At 42.2% G+C, this 18,247-nt stretch overlaps 1 long non-coding RNA gene across 2 annotated transcripts in view; it reads right to left on the bottom strand.

The window, feature by feature from the left end:
• The window catches only part of LOC127486064 (uncharacterized), a 147,234-nt gene extending 143,551 nt beyond the window's left edge, over positions 1 to 3,683 (bottom strand). For both annotated transcript variants that reach the window (XR_011379212.1, XR_011379213.1), the window contains exon 1: positions 3,605 to 3,683. This is a non-coding gene — a long non-coding RNA (uncharacterized lncRNA). The remainder of the gene's footprint in view (positions 1 to 3,604) is intronic.
• Positions 3,684 to 18,247: the final 14,564 nt, after the last annotated feature.

Below are 18,247 nucleotides of genomic sequence, written 5' to 3'. Positions count from 1 at the left end.
ATTTTCCTGGAAATCCCATGTTTCTGTGGACAATGTCTTAAGTCTAGTTGAATATTTCCTTTAAATGGACAGGGCTCCACTATCTGTACCCTACCTTATTGAACCAAGCACTTGAAGGCAGTTGGAATAAATCTAAGAGGATTCCTGGTGACTGAGAAGGTGTTTTCTTTTGAGTCTCTGCTATTTTATTCATATATTGATTTTTGATTTTTTGACCTCTTGTAGTCTAAAATGATGTAATTGGATTGAGCTGTGAACAGATTCAGTGGTTCCTATAATGGTACTTCAAAATGTTCATGGAATTGAAAGATAGCTATTCTGGTATAAAAACTTTTGAAATCCATGCATATGCGTTGTCTTCAAAATGTTCATGGAAAGATGCATATTATGCAAAAACTGTGCAAGGTGTTATAAAATATTTGCACCAATATAGAAAAATATTTTAATTTTATTTTCCATAAGCTTTTTGAAGTTCATTAATATGCACTTAAAGCTATCTCCCCACTTACTGGAAAGAATTGCACATAACATACTATCTGATTTCATGCCAATCTGGTAAACACAAAAAATGCAAAATATTAACTCAATGTTTTTTCTTATTATCAACATTTTTCCTTCTTTTTCTGTTAAGTTGCATTTCTTCTGTATATTTTCTCCTGAAATTTTCCCATGGAACCAAGCCTGTTGTGAGTGATCCCCACTGCCATACTACTTCCAGAATTTGGGTCGTTCCTTAGGTGATGGGTTGCTCTGACCATTATTGACCTTTTTGCAAGGCCATATTCACCTTGCTCTCTGGAAGCTCACAGGCCTTCTGATGAAATTTCCCAGTTAGCCATGATCAATGTTTCCACCTGACTTAGCAGCAGGGTGCCACATGCTCTCTCAAGGATGCATTTTTCAGCACTGACTGCTGCCTCCAATGAGACCTGAGTTTGGATGTTTATCTTGGGTGCTGGGGGATAGATTTCATCTTACTGCACCAGTAAGTGTTATTGGCTTTACAATGGAAATTTGTTATACAAATTGCTAGCAGCAGAGTATAAACATCAGCTTGGAGAGAGTTAGCTCCAAATTCCATCTTGGCTACAAGACTGGAGGCAAACGGGCTGTTGGATTCTAAGAAAGGACCTCAGCATGTCTGAGCCTCCAACTCCTCACCCTTATAATGACAGTGACCTCCACCTGTGTTTGCCTTCTCCATCAAAACAAAAGGCCACACACATAGCACCTTACACAAAGCAAATCTGTTGTCTTAAAGTTCTGTAAGACAGAAATCCTGCAAAGGTAGCACCAGGATAAAAGCCGAGAATCAGCGGGGCTATCTTCCTTCTGAAGGTTCTAGGGGAAACTCCATTTCTTTATCCTTTCCGACTTTTAGGAGCTGCTTATATCCCCTGGCTCATGACCGTTTTTCCCCACCTTTAAAGGAAACAGAAGCAGGTAGAATTCTCACACATGGCACCCCTCCAACTTCCCCTTTGGAATTTCTTTTCCCTATTAAAGGACCTTGGTGATTACATTAGGCCTACATGGGGAGCCCAGAATAAATTCTCAACCTTCGTCAACTGACTCTCAACTTTATTTCTATCTGCAGCTCTATTTCCCCTATGTCATATGATCTGAGACACTGGAGGGAGGGGTTGCGGGGGACATTATTCTGTCTACCCACTGTCCTGCCAAGAAAGGATAAAATGATTTATGTAAGTATTGCAAATTTGCCTCAAGCACTCAATAGCTGATAATGATGATTAAAATTGATACTTGTTGCAGTCAATAGCATAACTTTGCAATTACATGTTGGCCTGCCCTGTAGCCCTAAAGTGTGGCTGCTGGTGGCTTTTTCATGATCACATACAGAGATAACAACTTCGACAATGTTCCCAACCAAGAGCCAATATTTATCCTTGTCGAAGTGTGCAAAGAACTGAAAATACATTGTTTGTAGATGAGATCACTGAGCACATCAAGTGTTCATAGTTAAGCACATGGCTACAGAAACATCCAGATGAACAGGACACAAATCTTGCCTCAGTGTTTTGATAGCCCAATGGGAAAGCTTACACATAGACTTAAACTCACACTATGTGTTCATTTGTTGCCTTATTTTTATATGTCTCTCCCACTTCAACATAAATTCTATGAAGAGTGGAGCCATATTATGTACATTTGTACCTCAGCAATTCCAACAGTCCCTGGAATATACCAAGTAGTCAAATAATTGTTAAATAAATATGATACATTTTACAAGCTATTATATTGCACATTGCTCTTAAAATATGCATACTATGATACCATAGGTAATATAACATGTTGCCTAGCCAGAACGGAAAACAAAATGCTAACTCTGCTTTGTCATGTTTCCAGCATGGTGACAAACAGCTTGCTGTCTGCTCACAGCCAGAATGCTTCCTTCACTGTGAGGCCTCCAAGCCCTGCCTCTCAGTGGCTCACCTCCAGGATACTCTTGCTTGCTACCCTGCTTGGGGCTGAGAAGAAAACCGATGCTTTGGACCTTCAATGGCGAGCGCAAGGGGAGCTGTGAACACAGAGAAGGATTTTCTTTGACGTTCCCTCACCTACCTGAGATCAGATACACGAAGAGGAGCACACCTGCCACCTTCGAGTCCCACTGAAGTTTCATTAACCAAGGGAGAGTAAACGCCTATCACACAGGAGAAGACTGAAAATCCAACACCATCCTGTTAGTTTTGTCCCAACCCGTGCTCTGTTCTTTAGGCCCATTCACTCTTCCTAAAAGAATTTACTACACCTCTAAATTTCCTGCATCTTTCAGTTCCCTCTCCCCTGTAAAGAAGATACTTGAGTCCCAACCTTACAAACTGCTCTTTGAGTTTCATGTTTTACATGGTGCCCACCTGTCACTCCCCCTCTTCATGGAGGAACGACACTAAACCCTGCCTAGGCTTCATATCCGAGTCACGGCACCATTATGTCGCTCCCCGTCTTCGTGGAGGAACGACACAGGACCCTGCGCTGTTCTTTTGTCTGCTCGGCCCTCCCCGGGTTTGCTGCTGGTTCTTCCTGGGTTGGCTACCGACCCTTCCACCTCTGTGGAAGGGCGGTTCCCCCTGCCACTTTCCCCACTTCCGCGGGGGAGCGGCACACCGCCGGCCGGCTCTCTCGGGGGCTGCACAGGTGTTTCTTCAGATAGATGTTCCCCTTAGATGTTCCCTGGTGCATGTTGTCTCTCTCCTCCTTTATAGTCCTCTTCCACCAATCCCAACTCTGCTACCCACATGCCAAGTACGCTGTTCTCCTCCAATCAGGAGCAGGTCCTGCTGTTTATTGGTTGAACTGGAGGCAGCTGCGTAGAAGCTGTTTCTCCCTTCTAAGCGCCATATTGTGGGAGAGCAGATGCATAGAATAAGTCTTAATTCCAGTAACTTAGTCTAGTCCGGGTTGCTCCCCACACCCACCCATGTATGCTCATGAAGGAACTTCTATACTTTTTCTCCTGTTAATCCACCATTGTCAGTTTGTTTCAGGAGACTCACTTACCAAGCCTTCAGAAAGTTAAGCAGGAATTTCCCTACACCTGTTTGTAAACTGCACCATCCCAAGGTCATAGTGCAAGTCTCACCTGAAGTCCACACCTGTGCATTATGTTAAGGACGAACCATTGGATCCTCCCTCCCCCTCTACACCACCCCAAGTGAAAATACGTAAACTACTCCAGGCATATTAATGTGGAGAATGTACAAAAAGTGATGTCACAGAGGATGACAGGCAGGGTAAGAACTTTCACAAGGCTCAGTTTGAGAGTCATCTCCTACTAGGACAAGCACTGCACTCATGTTCTGAGTGCCCTGATACACATACAGCATACAGCACTAAACTCAGAGTTTTACACAACAGGCTTCATCATTACCACCCAGGACAGTCTGTGTTCTCTACATTATTCAGCTGTTCCATTCCATTGCAATCCCTTTACTTTTCATGGCTGGTTTCTGCTCTCTTGACTGATTCACATGCATGAAGGTACCATACATGATCTGACCCATTAAAGGGCCCAGTCCTCCATGACACATATGCAGTGTTTCGACACCAGAGCAGGGGGATGATCGAGTGGCTGAGAACAATGTTTGGGGCCTCTAACAAAGTCGTTATCCTGGTCTGACCAGTTCTCTATGCCATCAAACCCATTTCCCTAAAATGCACTGTAGAGTCTTCATTTGTTGAGCAATAAAGAATAAATGGGATGTGTGTTTTATTTTAACAAACTCAGAGGAGATTTCTGTGTTCTAAGAAAGGAGGAGGCAGCCCGGGTACATTCCAGCAAAGGGTTAACTCATTAAATATCTAGTTATGCCAATGTGCAGTGCAAAGGGGAAGAGGCTATGGAATAAACCACGAAGCCAGACATACAGGCTCTCCCCACAGATTGAGAAATAGCTGCCCTGCTCCTTTCAAGGGCTTTCTGGAGACTCAGAGGCCTCATTAGTGCTCCTGCACCACAGCCAGCCCAGGGAGCTCAGCAGGTGCTCTACTGTGGGGCCTTGCCCACCTTCATAAGACAGTTTACTTGTTTGGCAGCTTGGAGACTTCTATTAACACACCTTTTTGTACAAAGTCACACAATCCAGGGTCTTCTGGTTCAGACCTCCCCAGATTGTAACCCCAGCAGCAATGATTATTCTCAATTTGCTTTTAATATAAGATGTGTTGTTTTATTTTTACAAAATTTATCTACTTGAAAGGCAGAGTTATAGAGAGAGGGACCACATACACACACACACACACACACACACACACAGAGGGAGAGAGAGAGAGAAAGAAAGAAATCTCCCACCTGCTAGTTCACTTCTCAAGTGGCCACAATGGCTGAGGCAAGGCCAGGCCAGGCTGAAGCCAAAAGCCAGGAACTCCAACCTGATCTCCCAGATGGTCTGCAGGGCCCCAAGTACTCAGACCATCTTCTGCTGCTTTCCCAGGTGCATTAGCAGGGACCTGGATTGGAAGTGGAGAAGTTGGGACTCAAACTGGCAATTCAATATGGAATGACAACATCACAAGCTACAGCTTAATCCAGTGCACTTTAATACCAACCCCAGTTCTCAGTTTCTTACAGATTCTTCAAGATGAGAATGTAGGTTGATGAAGACTTAAGCATATAGTAAACCATGAATTCTCAACTGAAGGTGGCATTGCCCCAGGAGGGCGGAAGCTGGCTCTGGGGAACAGCAGAAAAATCTTCCTCTTTCTGAGTAAAGCAGTGCATGAACATACACTTGTCTATCTGTGATATAATTTCCTAGGGAGGCCATTAAGAAAAGGAGTCTAAAATTGTTCCTTAGAAGAGGTGTTAATGAAAAATAGGCCGAGACACCCTGGTAAAATCCCACTTTTTTGTATTATGTAAGAAGTAACTCACTGTCCTGGTAAACAGTATTCCTAGAGACAGCACACTGAAACTGTGTCATTGGCTTTTTTTTTTCCTCCTTCACCCCCCCCCCTTTTTTGAAGTTTCTAGGGAGAATTATGAATCTTGTATGCTTTTTTTTCTTCTTTTTATTTAATTTGAAAGGTAGACGTACAGACAGAGGCAGAGAATGGCCCCAACAGTCAGGGCTAGGCAGGTGCTTCATTGGGGTCTCCCATGCAGGTGCAGGGCCCAAGCACTTAGGTCATTTTCCATTGGTTTTCCCAGGTGCATTAGCAGAGAGCTGAATTTGAAGTGCAGCAGCTGGGACTAGAACCAGTGCCCAAATTGGGTGCTGGCACTGCAGGCATTGGTTTAATCCACCATAGCATAGCGCTGGCCCTGGCTTTGGCTTTCAAACCCTAGCCTGAATCCTGCTTCTATGGCTTACTTCTAGTTGAGAAAGGCTGACTAAGTTCCTTTCTGTATGTTCATATATATATACTTAGTTATGAAATGGGGGTTAACATAGCTGTTCCCTCATAGCGAAACTGTAATTATTAATACAGGGATCATCAAAAAATTCATGCAAAATGTACAGTGTCTTAATTCCATTTTTCCATGAAGTTGTTCAAGTCCCCTTGTTCATGGCAAGCACTACTGACAGTGCCTGGCACATGGGCAGTACCTGATTGGGGCATCTGCATCATCATTTTCCACTTAATTTTATATGTGAGTTTTCCTTTTAATGACTGTATAAGACCCTGTGTGTATGTACCAAAACTTATTTAGACCAGGGACTAAGAAAACAGGCTCAACTCCAGCCAACCATCTGTTTTCATCAAGTTAATTCCAATCAAGTCTGCATATTGTAAATGGCTGCGTTCAGACAACAACAGCATCGACTGAGATTCACGGTGCTAAAGGGTTCCTGTTCGATATCTGACTATGGAAAATGTTTCCCAACTGCTGATTTGGTCAATGCTCTGTCAAAGGACCCTCAGACTGTGAGATCAATCGTCTGCTACAATGGACTTCCCAGCAAGGAGCATCACTGAACACACATTTCTAAGATAAACTCCCAGGAGTGGCTTTCTTGGGTTCCAAAGACCTGCGCATCCTTAGTTTTGACACACACTACCTGCTTTTTTATTACCTGAATGGTGTCTCCTCCAAAACTCACACATAGAACCATAACCCCTAGTGTGCTTGTATCTAAAGATAAATGTGGAGACCATGTGATTATATTTAAGCAGATAATTGGGTTCCATGAGACCATAAGGTGGAGTTCTCCCCTGATAGGACCGGAGCCCTGAGAGGAGAAGCAGCAGGTGCCAGAGACCACTCTCTCCCCCGGAGCACAGAGCTGAGGCCTTGGGCGGATACCATGGGAAGATGGCTGGCTGCAAGCCAGCCACACAGCCCTCACTGGGAACCAAATTTGCTGGCATCCTGATCTTCAACTTGTAGCATCCAAAACCGACGAACTGATTTTTCATTGTTTAAGCTACTCAGCCTACAGTGTTTTGTGAAGGCAGCCCAAGCACACTAAGCCATCTTCCCTCAGGGTCATTTACAATCCCACCAGCTGTGTGTGCACAGGAACCTCTTTACCCACTTCCCTCACTCAATTAGTATCTGATTTTTTTACTGTGTCAGTCTGATAGGTACTAATAGTAACAATAATAAGTAGCAAATGCCTTGGTCTAAAAGCAAATAAATCCTTCAGTAGCTGACACAGTACACCAAAATTTTAGTTTTGCAACAAATCCTGTGGGGTAGGTAAGGTTAAGTCTTTTTTGCACAGTGAAACGGAGGTACAGAGGAGTTAAATTAACTGGGCAAAGACCAGAGACATAGTAGTACTGTGATTAACCAAACTCTGCTTGGAATCAAACTGCCTCAGTCTGGATTATAGCACCACACTTTTCAACTGCATGGTCTTGGGAAAGGAGTTTAACACTTCTGTGCCTCAGTTTCCTTTTATGCTGAACAAGAACAGTAACACTCACACTGTGACTTGGGGAAATACATGTGGGCTTTGGTCCTATCAGTTTTAAGCAGCTAAGTCATAGCTTGAATCCCAGTTTTCTCACCCAGAAGAGAAGTTTGTAGACATTTAAGTTATTTCCCCTAGTGACAATGTCAGAGTATTAAGTACTTTCTATTTGCTGGATGGATCTAGGCCTTTCCCCATTCTTGGAGGTTTTCAGGAACAATGCCAACTCCATCCACTGATGCAACCACACAAGTCCAGAAGCTGGCCCCTAAGCTACATGCCTCGACTTGCTAGGCTACTGTGGATTCTGGAACATGAGCCCATGAGGGTAAGCACTAGCAACACTAGAAACATGACAACTATTAAATGCTTCAATGGTCTCAGAGCATTCCCATTGGTAATGTAGAGAGCACAGAGTTAGATTTCAGAAGGACACACATCAAATGGGATTTTTAAAGCTGCTTTTTATCTACCTATAAATATCCAGCCTCCATTCATTTTCTGAACGGAGCCAGCTCTCAGCCAATTAAACAATCAACTCATGTTTGTTAAGCTCCTAAGTGCCCAATACCATGTGCTAGTGTACAGAGTTAACACACTGGCTCTCCACACAATTTGAAATCACATGTAGTGCTATCCAGTATATATTTCTACAGTGTTAAAAATACTCAGTACCTCCACTGTCCTGTATGTTAGCCACTAGCCACATGCAATAGTGAAGTATTTGAAACGTCACATCTAAGAAACTGAATTTTTAATTTTAGTAAATTTCAGTGGAAATCTAAATCTTCCCATGTACCTAATGGCTACCATATTACCACTGCAGCTCTACCGGGCCAACCTAGATTTTTGTGCCCATTTGCAAGAGCTGAGAAAGGACTGTGTGCACAGCAGGTACATACCTAACACCCGGAGAAATGAAGTTGTTGTGCTGTGGTGCCTTGCAAATATTACCTGGTAACCCAATAGTGTACTCCCATGAAATTACCAGTCTATAGCCAGCTTCACACGGCCCAGCTGAGGACATGCACAATGGAATCATAGGAATCCCTGTACCCAAAGTACCAAGGGTGCCAAACCTCTACCCCACTTAGTCCACAGAAGTGTTCCGAGTGTCCTAAAATTCTTTCAAATTCAACATCAACATTTATAATTCAAGGGAGGGGCTGGTGCTATCTCATAGTGGGTAAGGCCGCTGCCTGCAGTGCCTACATCCCTTATGGGCACCAGTTCGAGTCCTAGCTGCTCTGCTTCTGATCTCGCTCTCTGCTATGGCCTGGGAAAGCAATGGAAGATGGCCCAAGTCCTTGGGTTCCTGCATCCATGTGGGAAGACTCCTGGTTTTGGATCAGCCCAGCACACTCAGGATTCCTCAGATAATAATTTCTCCTGGCAGTTGTTAGCTGGAGCGACCATGCTTCTGGCCTCATTACACAGGCCCTATCCTCTTCCAGACTGATGAAGCTGCCACCATTCCCCAATGTCATCCCACCAGCTGCCATCCATCACTCACTGGGGGCCTGCCTGGCTTCTGGAGCCATGTGTGCTTGTAACAGCTACTCTGAGGCTCTCATTCATTTCCAGACTTCTCTTGGGAAGGAATGCACCTATACATACACAAACACACACTAATCACACCTTGCACTTCTGTGCCTTTGCAAACTATTCTTAGCTGAGATCCAACTGCAAAAGTTCTCCTCCACAAAGCCAGCCAGGCCCTGTGGGTAGAGGAAGCTGTGTGCCCTTTTGAGTGAACTCAGAACATTCACACATTTCTTTATTTCCCTCATTCCTAGGCTCCAGACAACAAGTTCCTGAAGTGTGTAATTTACCTTCACATTCCTGGACCCTAGGATGGAGTCTGGAGGATGAACTCTAAAGTCTCAAGCCTGTAGCCCAGGCCTTCTGCCTGGATCAGGACAAACTGTCAAGAGGTTTCATCCTGCTCCCTCCTGGGTGTAGCCATGCAAGCCCCGGCAGCCTTTCAATCTGTACTCGCCTGCCCTCCTCCTAACCGCCCGCCCTTTTGCTTTCTCTGCCTTTGACAATCACAGAGAACCTCTAACAATTCCATGGTTATCTACGTTAGTCCTCTAAGCCAATAAGCAAGGGGTCATTTTGGTCCTTTCTTCCGCCACACCCCCCTATCCTATAGTGTGTAAAATATGTCTCTATTCTCCCTCACTCTCCCTGCATCCCTGATGCAAATGTCTTCTTTCTGATCTTCATCACAAGGCAACAATTTCAACAGTCTCTGACCCACCACCCCGCTTGCTTTCTCTATAGTCTGTGCTCCAGCTTTCAACACATCTCTGTCATCCTCTTGATTCCCACTGCCCTCAGGTAAGGATCATTCTTCTAAGCATGGTAGTTACTCTTACCCAGGCCCCACACCTGCCATTCCCTGTCTCAAAATCATGCATGTGTCATTCCCATTGCCAGGAGCGCCCTTCAGCCGGCATGTCACCCGGATTACTCCCTTGTTCAGGATTCAGCTCAAGTGTCACCAGAGCAGGCCGCTCTTACCATCCAACCTACAGCTGTTTCCCACCTAATCCTGCTGCTCCATGCTAGGCCATGACAATATGTCAGAGTCCCACAGCATATCAAAATCAGTAATTTTTGTGTTTGTCTGTCATCCCCCACTAAAATGTCAACAAAAGAAAAGGTGGCGACTTTGGCTGCAGCCTCAAGCCCTTATGATGGTGCCCGGCACCCACTTGCCACTCAGCCTGTGTTGGAAGAATTCCCAGAGACTCTGAATGAATGAATGAATGAACGAGCATAGAAGAACAAACACATACAAACAGCAAGAATTCATTCAACTTCATTCAGCTGTGAAAAAATGGTTCCAAAATCTGTTCTTCCCAAAAGGAACCTCATTCTAAATTAGATATTTGAACAAAAGCAATCTCACTATGGGAAGAAATGGTAATTCTTGCTCATCCATAGCACCAATGATAGGTGGAGGTAACTGGGGCACCAGTTAATCTTTATCTGGGTCTTATTTTGAGATCCTCTATGCTCTCTGAAACCTACAGAGGGCTTAGTGACTTGAAATTGGTAGTGGGATTTGCTCGGGCAGACATGCCACAGAACAATTTATCATCGTGACAGGCCCTGAGCACTTGAAGGAAACTTGCTGATGCCCCTACTTTCCTAAGTCAGATCTCCAAAGGACATTTATTTTGTTAGGGAAATTAAAACCCCCCAAATAGAGTCTTCAAGGAATTAATCTCTCTTCAGGATTCAAGATTGGATCTTGCTGTTTACAGCTTGGTTTTCTTTATTTGTGTCTGTCCAATTTCAAACACGCTGTAAAAAAGACATACTGCCAGCTGTTTTTGAGTTTTAAAAAAAGAATTCATCAACACAGTATTTTTTAAATCTTCTATGCCCACTATGGAGAGAATATGGTCCTAAACAGTAGAGTACTAAAGCTTTAAAAAATAAATGTTGCTGGTATTCTGGGAATCCAAATCTCTCCGGGTTAAATTGCATTCCCCTCAACAGAGAAGCATCAATAGAAATTCATTGCATTATTGTATTTTATTCCTTCAGAACAGATTAGTCTCAAACTCTGACATCACCATGGAAAAAGCTTCCACTGAATTTGCAAAGTCACATGCTAGAGAAATAAATGGAGACACATAAAGGTCTGAGTGAAGACTGAGCACTTCAGTTGTCTAGGGGAAACAATTGCAGCAGTAAACACAAGTAGAAAAGAACAGAGCAGCAAAGAGCCTAACCGTCATGTCAGAGGAGAGGACAGCCGCAACTTCACAACGGCAATACCAAGGGTTCAGAACTCTCCCAATATGGAGCAAAGCCCACTATGCGCTATGCCTTCTGCCACTTCCAGAAACACAGAGTGCCTCCTTATCAATCAGACAGGAAGCACACAGCCTCTGAAAGATGCCCAGTGCAGAGACAGGGAAGGAAACTGTGGCTTTTTCATGTCTCAATTGGATATGTTTTATAGCAATGGATTTATGTCTTCATTTATTCTGTACCTTATCCCCTAAAGAACCTAAGACAATATTAATTCTGTTTGGAAACCAAGCATGGAATTTTCTTGAGAAGAAAATTGGCTTTATAACTAATTCATACTAAGGTGAAAATAACTGGAGAACTAATGGAACTTGGGCAGACATGCACAGTAATGGGAAGGTAGTTTTTCACTGTCTACCTCTTTAGGTATTTGGTTTTTAAAGTAAGAGTGTTATGTATTCAAAATATAAATTCTAAGTCTCAATAAATACAGATAAACCATTTCTGATGACTTTGAAAGTAAGCCCTTTCCCCACACAAACTATCATTTCAGGAAATGCAAGTGAACATTTTTGACCAGGATGAAAAATAATTCCTTCCATTTTTAAGTCAAACCTCTTTAAGCTGAGCTGCGCATTTTTGCCTGATTCCTTCACCCTGTGGGCATTAAAATTCTAAACTAAGAACCCATGGATTAGCCCAAGAGATTCCAAACCGTTTTAGTGAGTGGCAGATTACTAACAGGAACAAAACCTAAAATTTGGTTTAATTTTCTGTGTTAATTGATGGGATAACAAGCATTGATTTTATATATGGGGTTGTGTTGGCTGTGTCTCTGCAATTACATGGATGTTTTATTCATAAGAAGGCCCCAGATTGTCATCAGAACCAGTCACTCCCTCTCCAACAAGCATCAGAAAGGACTGCATAATAACAGTCACCAATGGAAAACTAAAGGTTCTCTTTTTTCCCCCAACTATATTGTAAGATAATTAAAGCCTAGGCCAGTAAAATGCTGAACATCCTTATTCAGAAATTTAATTTCCTCTCCATCAGTCAGGCACTGATATGTGTTAGGCCATCAGCCAGTGAAAGCACTGTGTGGGCTGATGACAAACCCAGGGTCTTTCCAAGTGGTTTTGCCAGTGCCCAGCTCAAGAGAGGAAGTGGACCTGGCAAACCTCTGCATTGTGTTGACAGCCTTGGGCCCCAGCGTCTGCTGGCTCCACGTAGTAAATCAGAAAGAACTGTTTCATTAAAAATAGATAAACCACCAAAAAGGATGTTACATGAAATAAGTCACACTGGCAGGTCTAATTCTGCTGTGTAGTAATTATATTCATGAAGCCTGGATCTCTAGTCGTCTGTAGGGGTGTACCAACTGTGGATTTTAATGCAAAAGTTTAATAGAAGGCTTCTTTAAAAAGATCAGACTATCCAATACATATCATTATGAGACTCTAATGGCATGGATATACAGAAAGGGGTTGACAGAATGTAGATATAAAAGTAACTAGAGTGAGATATAGAGAGTGAGATAGAGAGTGATGTTAGAGATAGTCTATAGTGTAGACACATAGACGACACAGTATGTCAATGTAACTGCCAAAGTCACAAGAATCCAACAGATTTCCATAAATACTTTATTCCACAATATAACAGTACTATGAAATACCATTACTGGCAAAGATACATGGTGAGATTATATAAACTGTGTAGTGTCTCATTAGAATACACGATCCTGGATAAGTTACTTATCTTCTCTGAGCCTGTCCATGACTATATGGCAAATATTTAAATAAACTAATGTTCCTGTGATTATATGAAGACCTCTACTTCCACAACAATTGAATAAACAAACTCTCCCAATTCTTCCTCCTAAATACAGTCACAATCCCTAGGTACTATACATAAAATCAGCCTAGGCAAAGAAAAGACAACAAACTGCTAGGCAAACTCAGGATTCAAAGAACTATTGGGAAGTGAGTGCCCTGGGGTTGCTTTGTGCCTCATATGAGCTCAGACTTGAAAGCTGGCAAAGCCGGTCACCAGAAACACCAATGCAAACAGACAAAAAGAGTGCTCGCAAACATGTGCTTTCAGCCGGTGCTGTGGCTCACTTGGCTAATCCTCTGCCTGTGGTGCCAGCACCCTGGGTTCTAGTCCTAGTTGGGGTGCCAGGTACTAGTTTTGGTTGCTCCTCTTCCAGTCCAGCTCTCTGCTGTGGCCTGGGAGGGCAGCGGAGGATGGCCCAAGTGCTTGGGCCCCTGCACCCGCATGGGAGACTGGGAGGAAGTACCTGGCTCCTGGCTTCTGATCAACACAGCGACAGCCGTGGCAGCCATTAGGGGAGTGAACCAACGGAAGGAAAACCTTTCTCTCTCTCTCTCTTTCTCTCTTTCACTGTCTAACTCTGCCTGGCAAAAAATTATATGCTTTCTTTACTCAAAGAAAGGGGCAGCCTATCAAGCCAGAATGCTTTTAGAATATAAGGACTCCACTGAAACTAAATGTCATTACAATTTTGCACCACCCCACTACACTGGCAAAAATTATGAATAGGCCTATACTTCCACCCTTTCCAAGCTGTAGGGAGACTGCCCAGCCACACATCAGTGTGCTATCAAAGACAAGTAAAAGACTGGGACTTTTGTCTTCCAATTGCAGTCACAAGTCTTCTTACCCAGTGATACCATGGCAGGGCCTGCACTTCCACTCCAACCGAAAGTAACAAAGACTCCTCCCCCTTTCCAATTGGGGTGATCTTAGGGGAAACCAAGCAAGGACACGCAACTTTCACCACCACCCAGCAGAAAAGACCAATTCCAACAATGATGTCCTTGGGAGCAACATCAGGAGCAGCAGCAAGGCACTCTAACTCCCAGCCAGAGAAGTATCGATGGAAACGTAACATGAAGTCACAATTCTCAGTATCAACTAGAAGTAATGAGGAAATCCCCTCTCGCTTATCAATGGAGTCCAATTGAACAGCCTGGAATCTTGCCCATAACTGTTAGTAATGAGGCAAAATCCTGCCCATTCACCTGTTGAGGAAGTACAGAGCAAACTGACGAAAATAGAAGATTTAAATAAGATTAAGAGCCTCATAACACAATAACCAAAATACAAAAATTTCAATTTAAAAATCATCCATGATATCAAGAACCAGAAAAAACTTGAACAAAATGAATCAACAAATCAGCAGATACCAATACTATGAAGACAAAGATTTGAGAATTATCTGATAAATATTTTAGAGCAGCCATTTTAAAAATAGTTTCCCAATTATGAACATGCTTGAATAAATGTTAAAAATAGATTCTCAGCAAATAAACAGAAGATATGAAAAAACACTAAAGTAAATTTTATAAGTGAAAATATATATATGTTCCACTTATAAAGTATATATATATATATATATATATATATACACACACACTAACTGAAATTTTCCCCTAGCAGTGGAGTTAGAGACTGCAGAAAAAAATCAATTAACTTAAAGGACAAAACAATATAAATTATGAAATCTAAGCAGTTAACTAAATTGTGGGTACCTGGAAGACTCTAAAAAGATATAACATTGATTTCATCCCAATGTCCTAGAAGGAGAGGAGCAAACAAAAGGAGTTACTAAAAAGTCCAAGAAGAAATCATAGCTAAAAACTTCCCAAGCTTGGTTAAAAAAACAACATAAATTTGTAAATTCAAGAAGTTGAATAAACTCTAAGTAGGAGAAAATCCACACCAAGATCTATCATATTCAAAACTTGGAAATTAAGATGATGGAAAAGGTATGAAATCAACAAAAGAGAAGCAACACATAACTTAAAGGGGGGAAAACAGAATTTCAGATTTCTCATTAGAAACTACGAAGAACAAAAGAAAATGGAACAGTTTTCAAGTACTAAAATAAATGTCTGTCCCAAAGCCTACATCCAGTGAAACAACTCTTAAACTATGAAAGGGTTATTACAGATGCTCACATAATGGAAAACTAAGAGAATTTGTTACCATCTCTATCCCAAAACAATGATTAAAAGAAGTTCTGTAAGCATAAAGCAAACTATCAGAGGAGGATTTCTGAACATCAGAGTGGAACAAAGAACAGGATAAGCTAAACTATGGGCAGATAGAATAGTTTCCTTTTCCTCTACATTCTTTAATAGAATTCCTACCAAATTCCCAGTGAGGTGGATATTTTTCAATAGATATAGACAATATTATCCTAAAATGTCTACAGGAAGTTAAAGGACCTAGAATAGATAAATTAATTTTGGGAAAGAAATTGAGTAAGAGGGAACCAATCAGTCTCTGCAATGTCAGGTCTTCATAGATAGCCTTCTTCCCGCTGAAGTTGTTCCTTCCAGCTGTTTTCCCGGGAACTTTCCCTCTGTTGTTTAAACACCTCTGTTCTTGTCAACGAAACTCTTTTGTTTAATTGCCTTCTCAGTTCGTTCATCTTCCTCAGACTTCACTGTCGATAGAGCAAATTCCTGGGGTTCATATCAGCTACAACATCTTGGTTATACCAAATACAAATAATATGATCGGGTATAGACTCAAAGATCTCTACGATGAAAATTACAAAACCTTAAAGAAAGAAATAGAAGAGGATACCAAGAAATGGAAAAATCTTCCATGCTCATGGATTGGAAGAATCAATATCATCAAAATGTCCATTCTCCCAAAAGCAATTTACAGATTCAATGCAATACCAATCAAGATACCGAAGACCTTTTTCTCAGATCTGGAAAAAATGGTGCTGAAATTTATATGGAGGCACAAGAGACCTCGAATAGCTAAAGCAATCTTGTACAACAAAAACAAAGCTGGAGGCATAACAATACCAGATTTCAGGACATACTACAGGGCAGTTGTAATCAAAACAGCATGGTACTGGTACAGAAACAGATGGATAGACCAATGGAACAGAATTGAAACACCAGAAATCAACCCAAACATCTACAGCCAACTTATATTTGATCAAGGATCTAAAACTAATTCCTGGAGCAAGGACAGTCTATTCAATAAATGGTGCTGGGAAAATTGGATTTCCACGTGCAGAATCATGAAGCAAGACCCCTACCTTACACCTTACACAAAAATCCACTCCACATGGATTAAAGACCTAAATCTACGACCTGACACCATCAAGTTACTAGAGAACATTGGAGAAACCCTTCAAGATATTGGCACAGGCAAAGAATTTCTGGAAAAGACCCGGGAGGCACAGGCAGTCAAAGCCAAAATCAACTATTGGGATTGCATCAAATTGAGAAGTTTCTGTACTGCAAAAGAAACAGTGAGGAGAGTGAAAAGACAACCGACAGAATGGGAAAAAATATTTGCAAACTATGCAACAGACAAAGGGTTAATAACCAGAATCTACAAAGAGATCAAGAAACTCCACAAAAACAAAACCAACAACCCACTTAAGAGATGGGCCAAGGACCTCAATAGACATTTTTCAAAAGAGGAAATCCAAATGGCCAACAGGCACATGAAAAAATGTTCAAGGTCATTAGCAATCAGGGAAATGCAAATCAAAACCACAATGAGGTTTCACCTCACCCCGGTTAGAATGGCTCACATGCAGAAATCTACCAACAACAGATGCTGGAGAGGATGTGGGGAAAAAGGGACACTAATCCACTGTTGGTGGGAATGCAAACTGGTCAAGCCACTATGGAAGTCAGTCTGGAGATTCCTCAGAAACCTGAAGATAACCCTACCGTCCGACCCAGCCATCCCACTCCTTGGAATTTACCCAAAGGAATTTAAATTGGCAAACAAAAAAGAGGTCTGCACCTTAATGTTTATTGCAGCTCAATTCACAATAGCTAAGACCTGGAACCAACCTAAATGCCCATCAACGATAGACTGGATAAAGAAATTATGGGATATGTACTCTTTAGAATACTATACCGCAGTAAGAAACAACGAAATCCAGTCATTTGCAACAAAATGGAGGAATCTGGAACACATCATGCTGAGTGAAATAAGCCAGTCCCAAAGGGACAAATACCATATGTTCTCCCTGATCGGTGACGACTGACTGAACACCAAGAGGGAAACCTGTTGGAGTGAGGTGGACACTATGGGAAATGGTGGCTTGATCAGCATAGCCCTGACTGTTAATGAACAACTAAATACATTATCCCTCTTAGTAGTTTTTTTTATCTGTTCTACTTAATATGACTGGTTTAGATCTGTAATTGATGCACAGTTATTCTTAAGTGTTGAAAATTAACTGAAATGTGATCCCTGTTGAACATGGTGGTGGGAATGGGAGAGGGAAGAGATGTATAATTTGGGACATGCTCAGGCTGACTTGCCCCAAGTGGTGGAGTTGGAAGCATACCAGGGGATTCCAATTCAATCCCATCGAGGTGGCATGTACCAATGCCATCTCACTGTTCCAGGTGATCAGTTTCAGTTCACAGTTGGTCATGGTGAAGGAACTGGGAGTCAAAGGGAGCACATAGACAAGTCTAGTACCTGCTAACGCTAACTGATGGAGTAAATAAAGGGGAGAGTGATCCAACATGGGAAGTGAGATACTCAGCAGACTCATAGAATGGCAGATGTCCTAAATAGCACTCTGGCCTCAGAATCAGCCCTAAAGGCATTCGGAGCTGGCTGAAAAGCTCATGAGAGTATTTCAGGCATGGAAAGCCAAGACACTCTGGCAAAAGATCTCTGCGAGTGAGATCCCAGTGGAAAGAACAGGCCATCAAAGAAGGAGGTACCTTTCTCTGAAGGGAGGAGAGAACCTCCACTTTGACTATGAGCTTGTCTAAAGAAGATAAGAATCGGAGAACTCAGAGGGCTTCCATAGCCTTGGAAACTCATGACTGGAGCATAGGGAGATTACTGATGCCATAGACAGGAGTGTCAATTGGTAAAGTCAACAACAGGAGTCACTGTGCACTTACTCCTCATGTAGGATCTCTATCCTTAATGTGCTGTACATTGAGATTTAATGCTATAACGAGTACTCAAACAATATATTTCACTTTGTGTTTCTATGGGGGTGCAAACTGTTGAAATCCTTACTTAATGCATACTAAACTGATCCGCTGTAAAAAAAAAAA

Source organism: Oryctolagus cuniculus, chromosome 10 (genome assembly GCF_964237555.1).
Source record: "Oryctolagus cuniculus chromosome 10, mOryCun1.1, whole genome shotgun sequence".
NCBI lineage: Eukaryota > Metazoa > Chordata > Mammalia > Lagomorpha > Leporidae > Oryctolagus > Oryctolagus cuniculus.
This window is presented reverse-complemented; position numbering and strand designations above follow the sequence as displayed.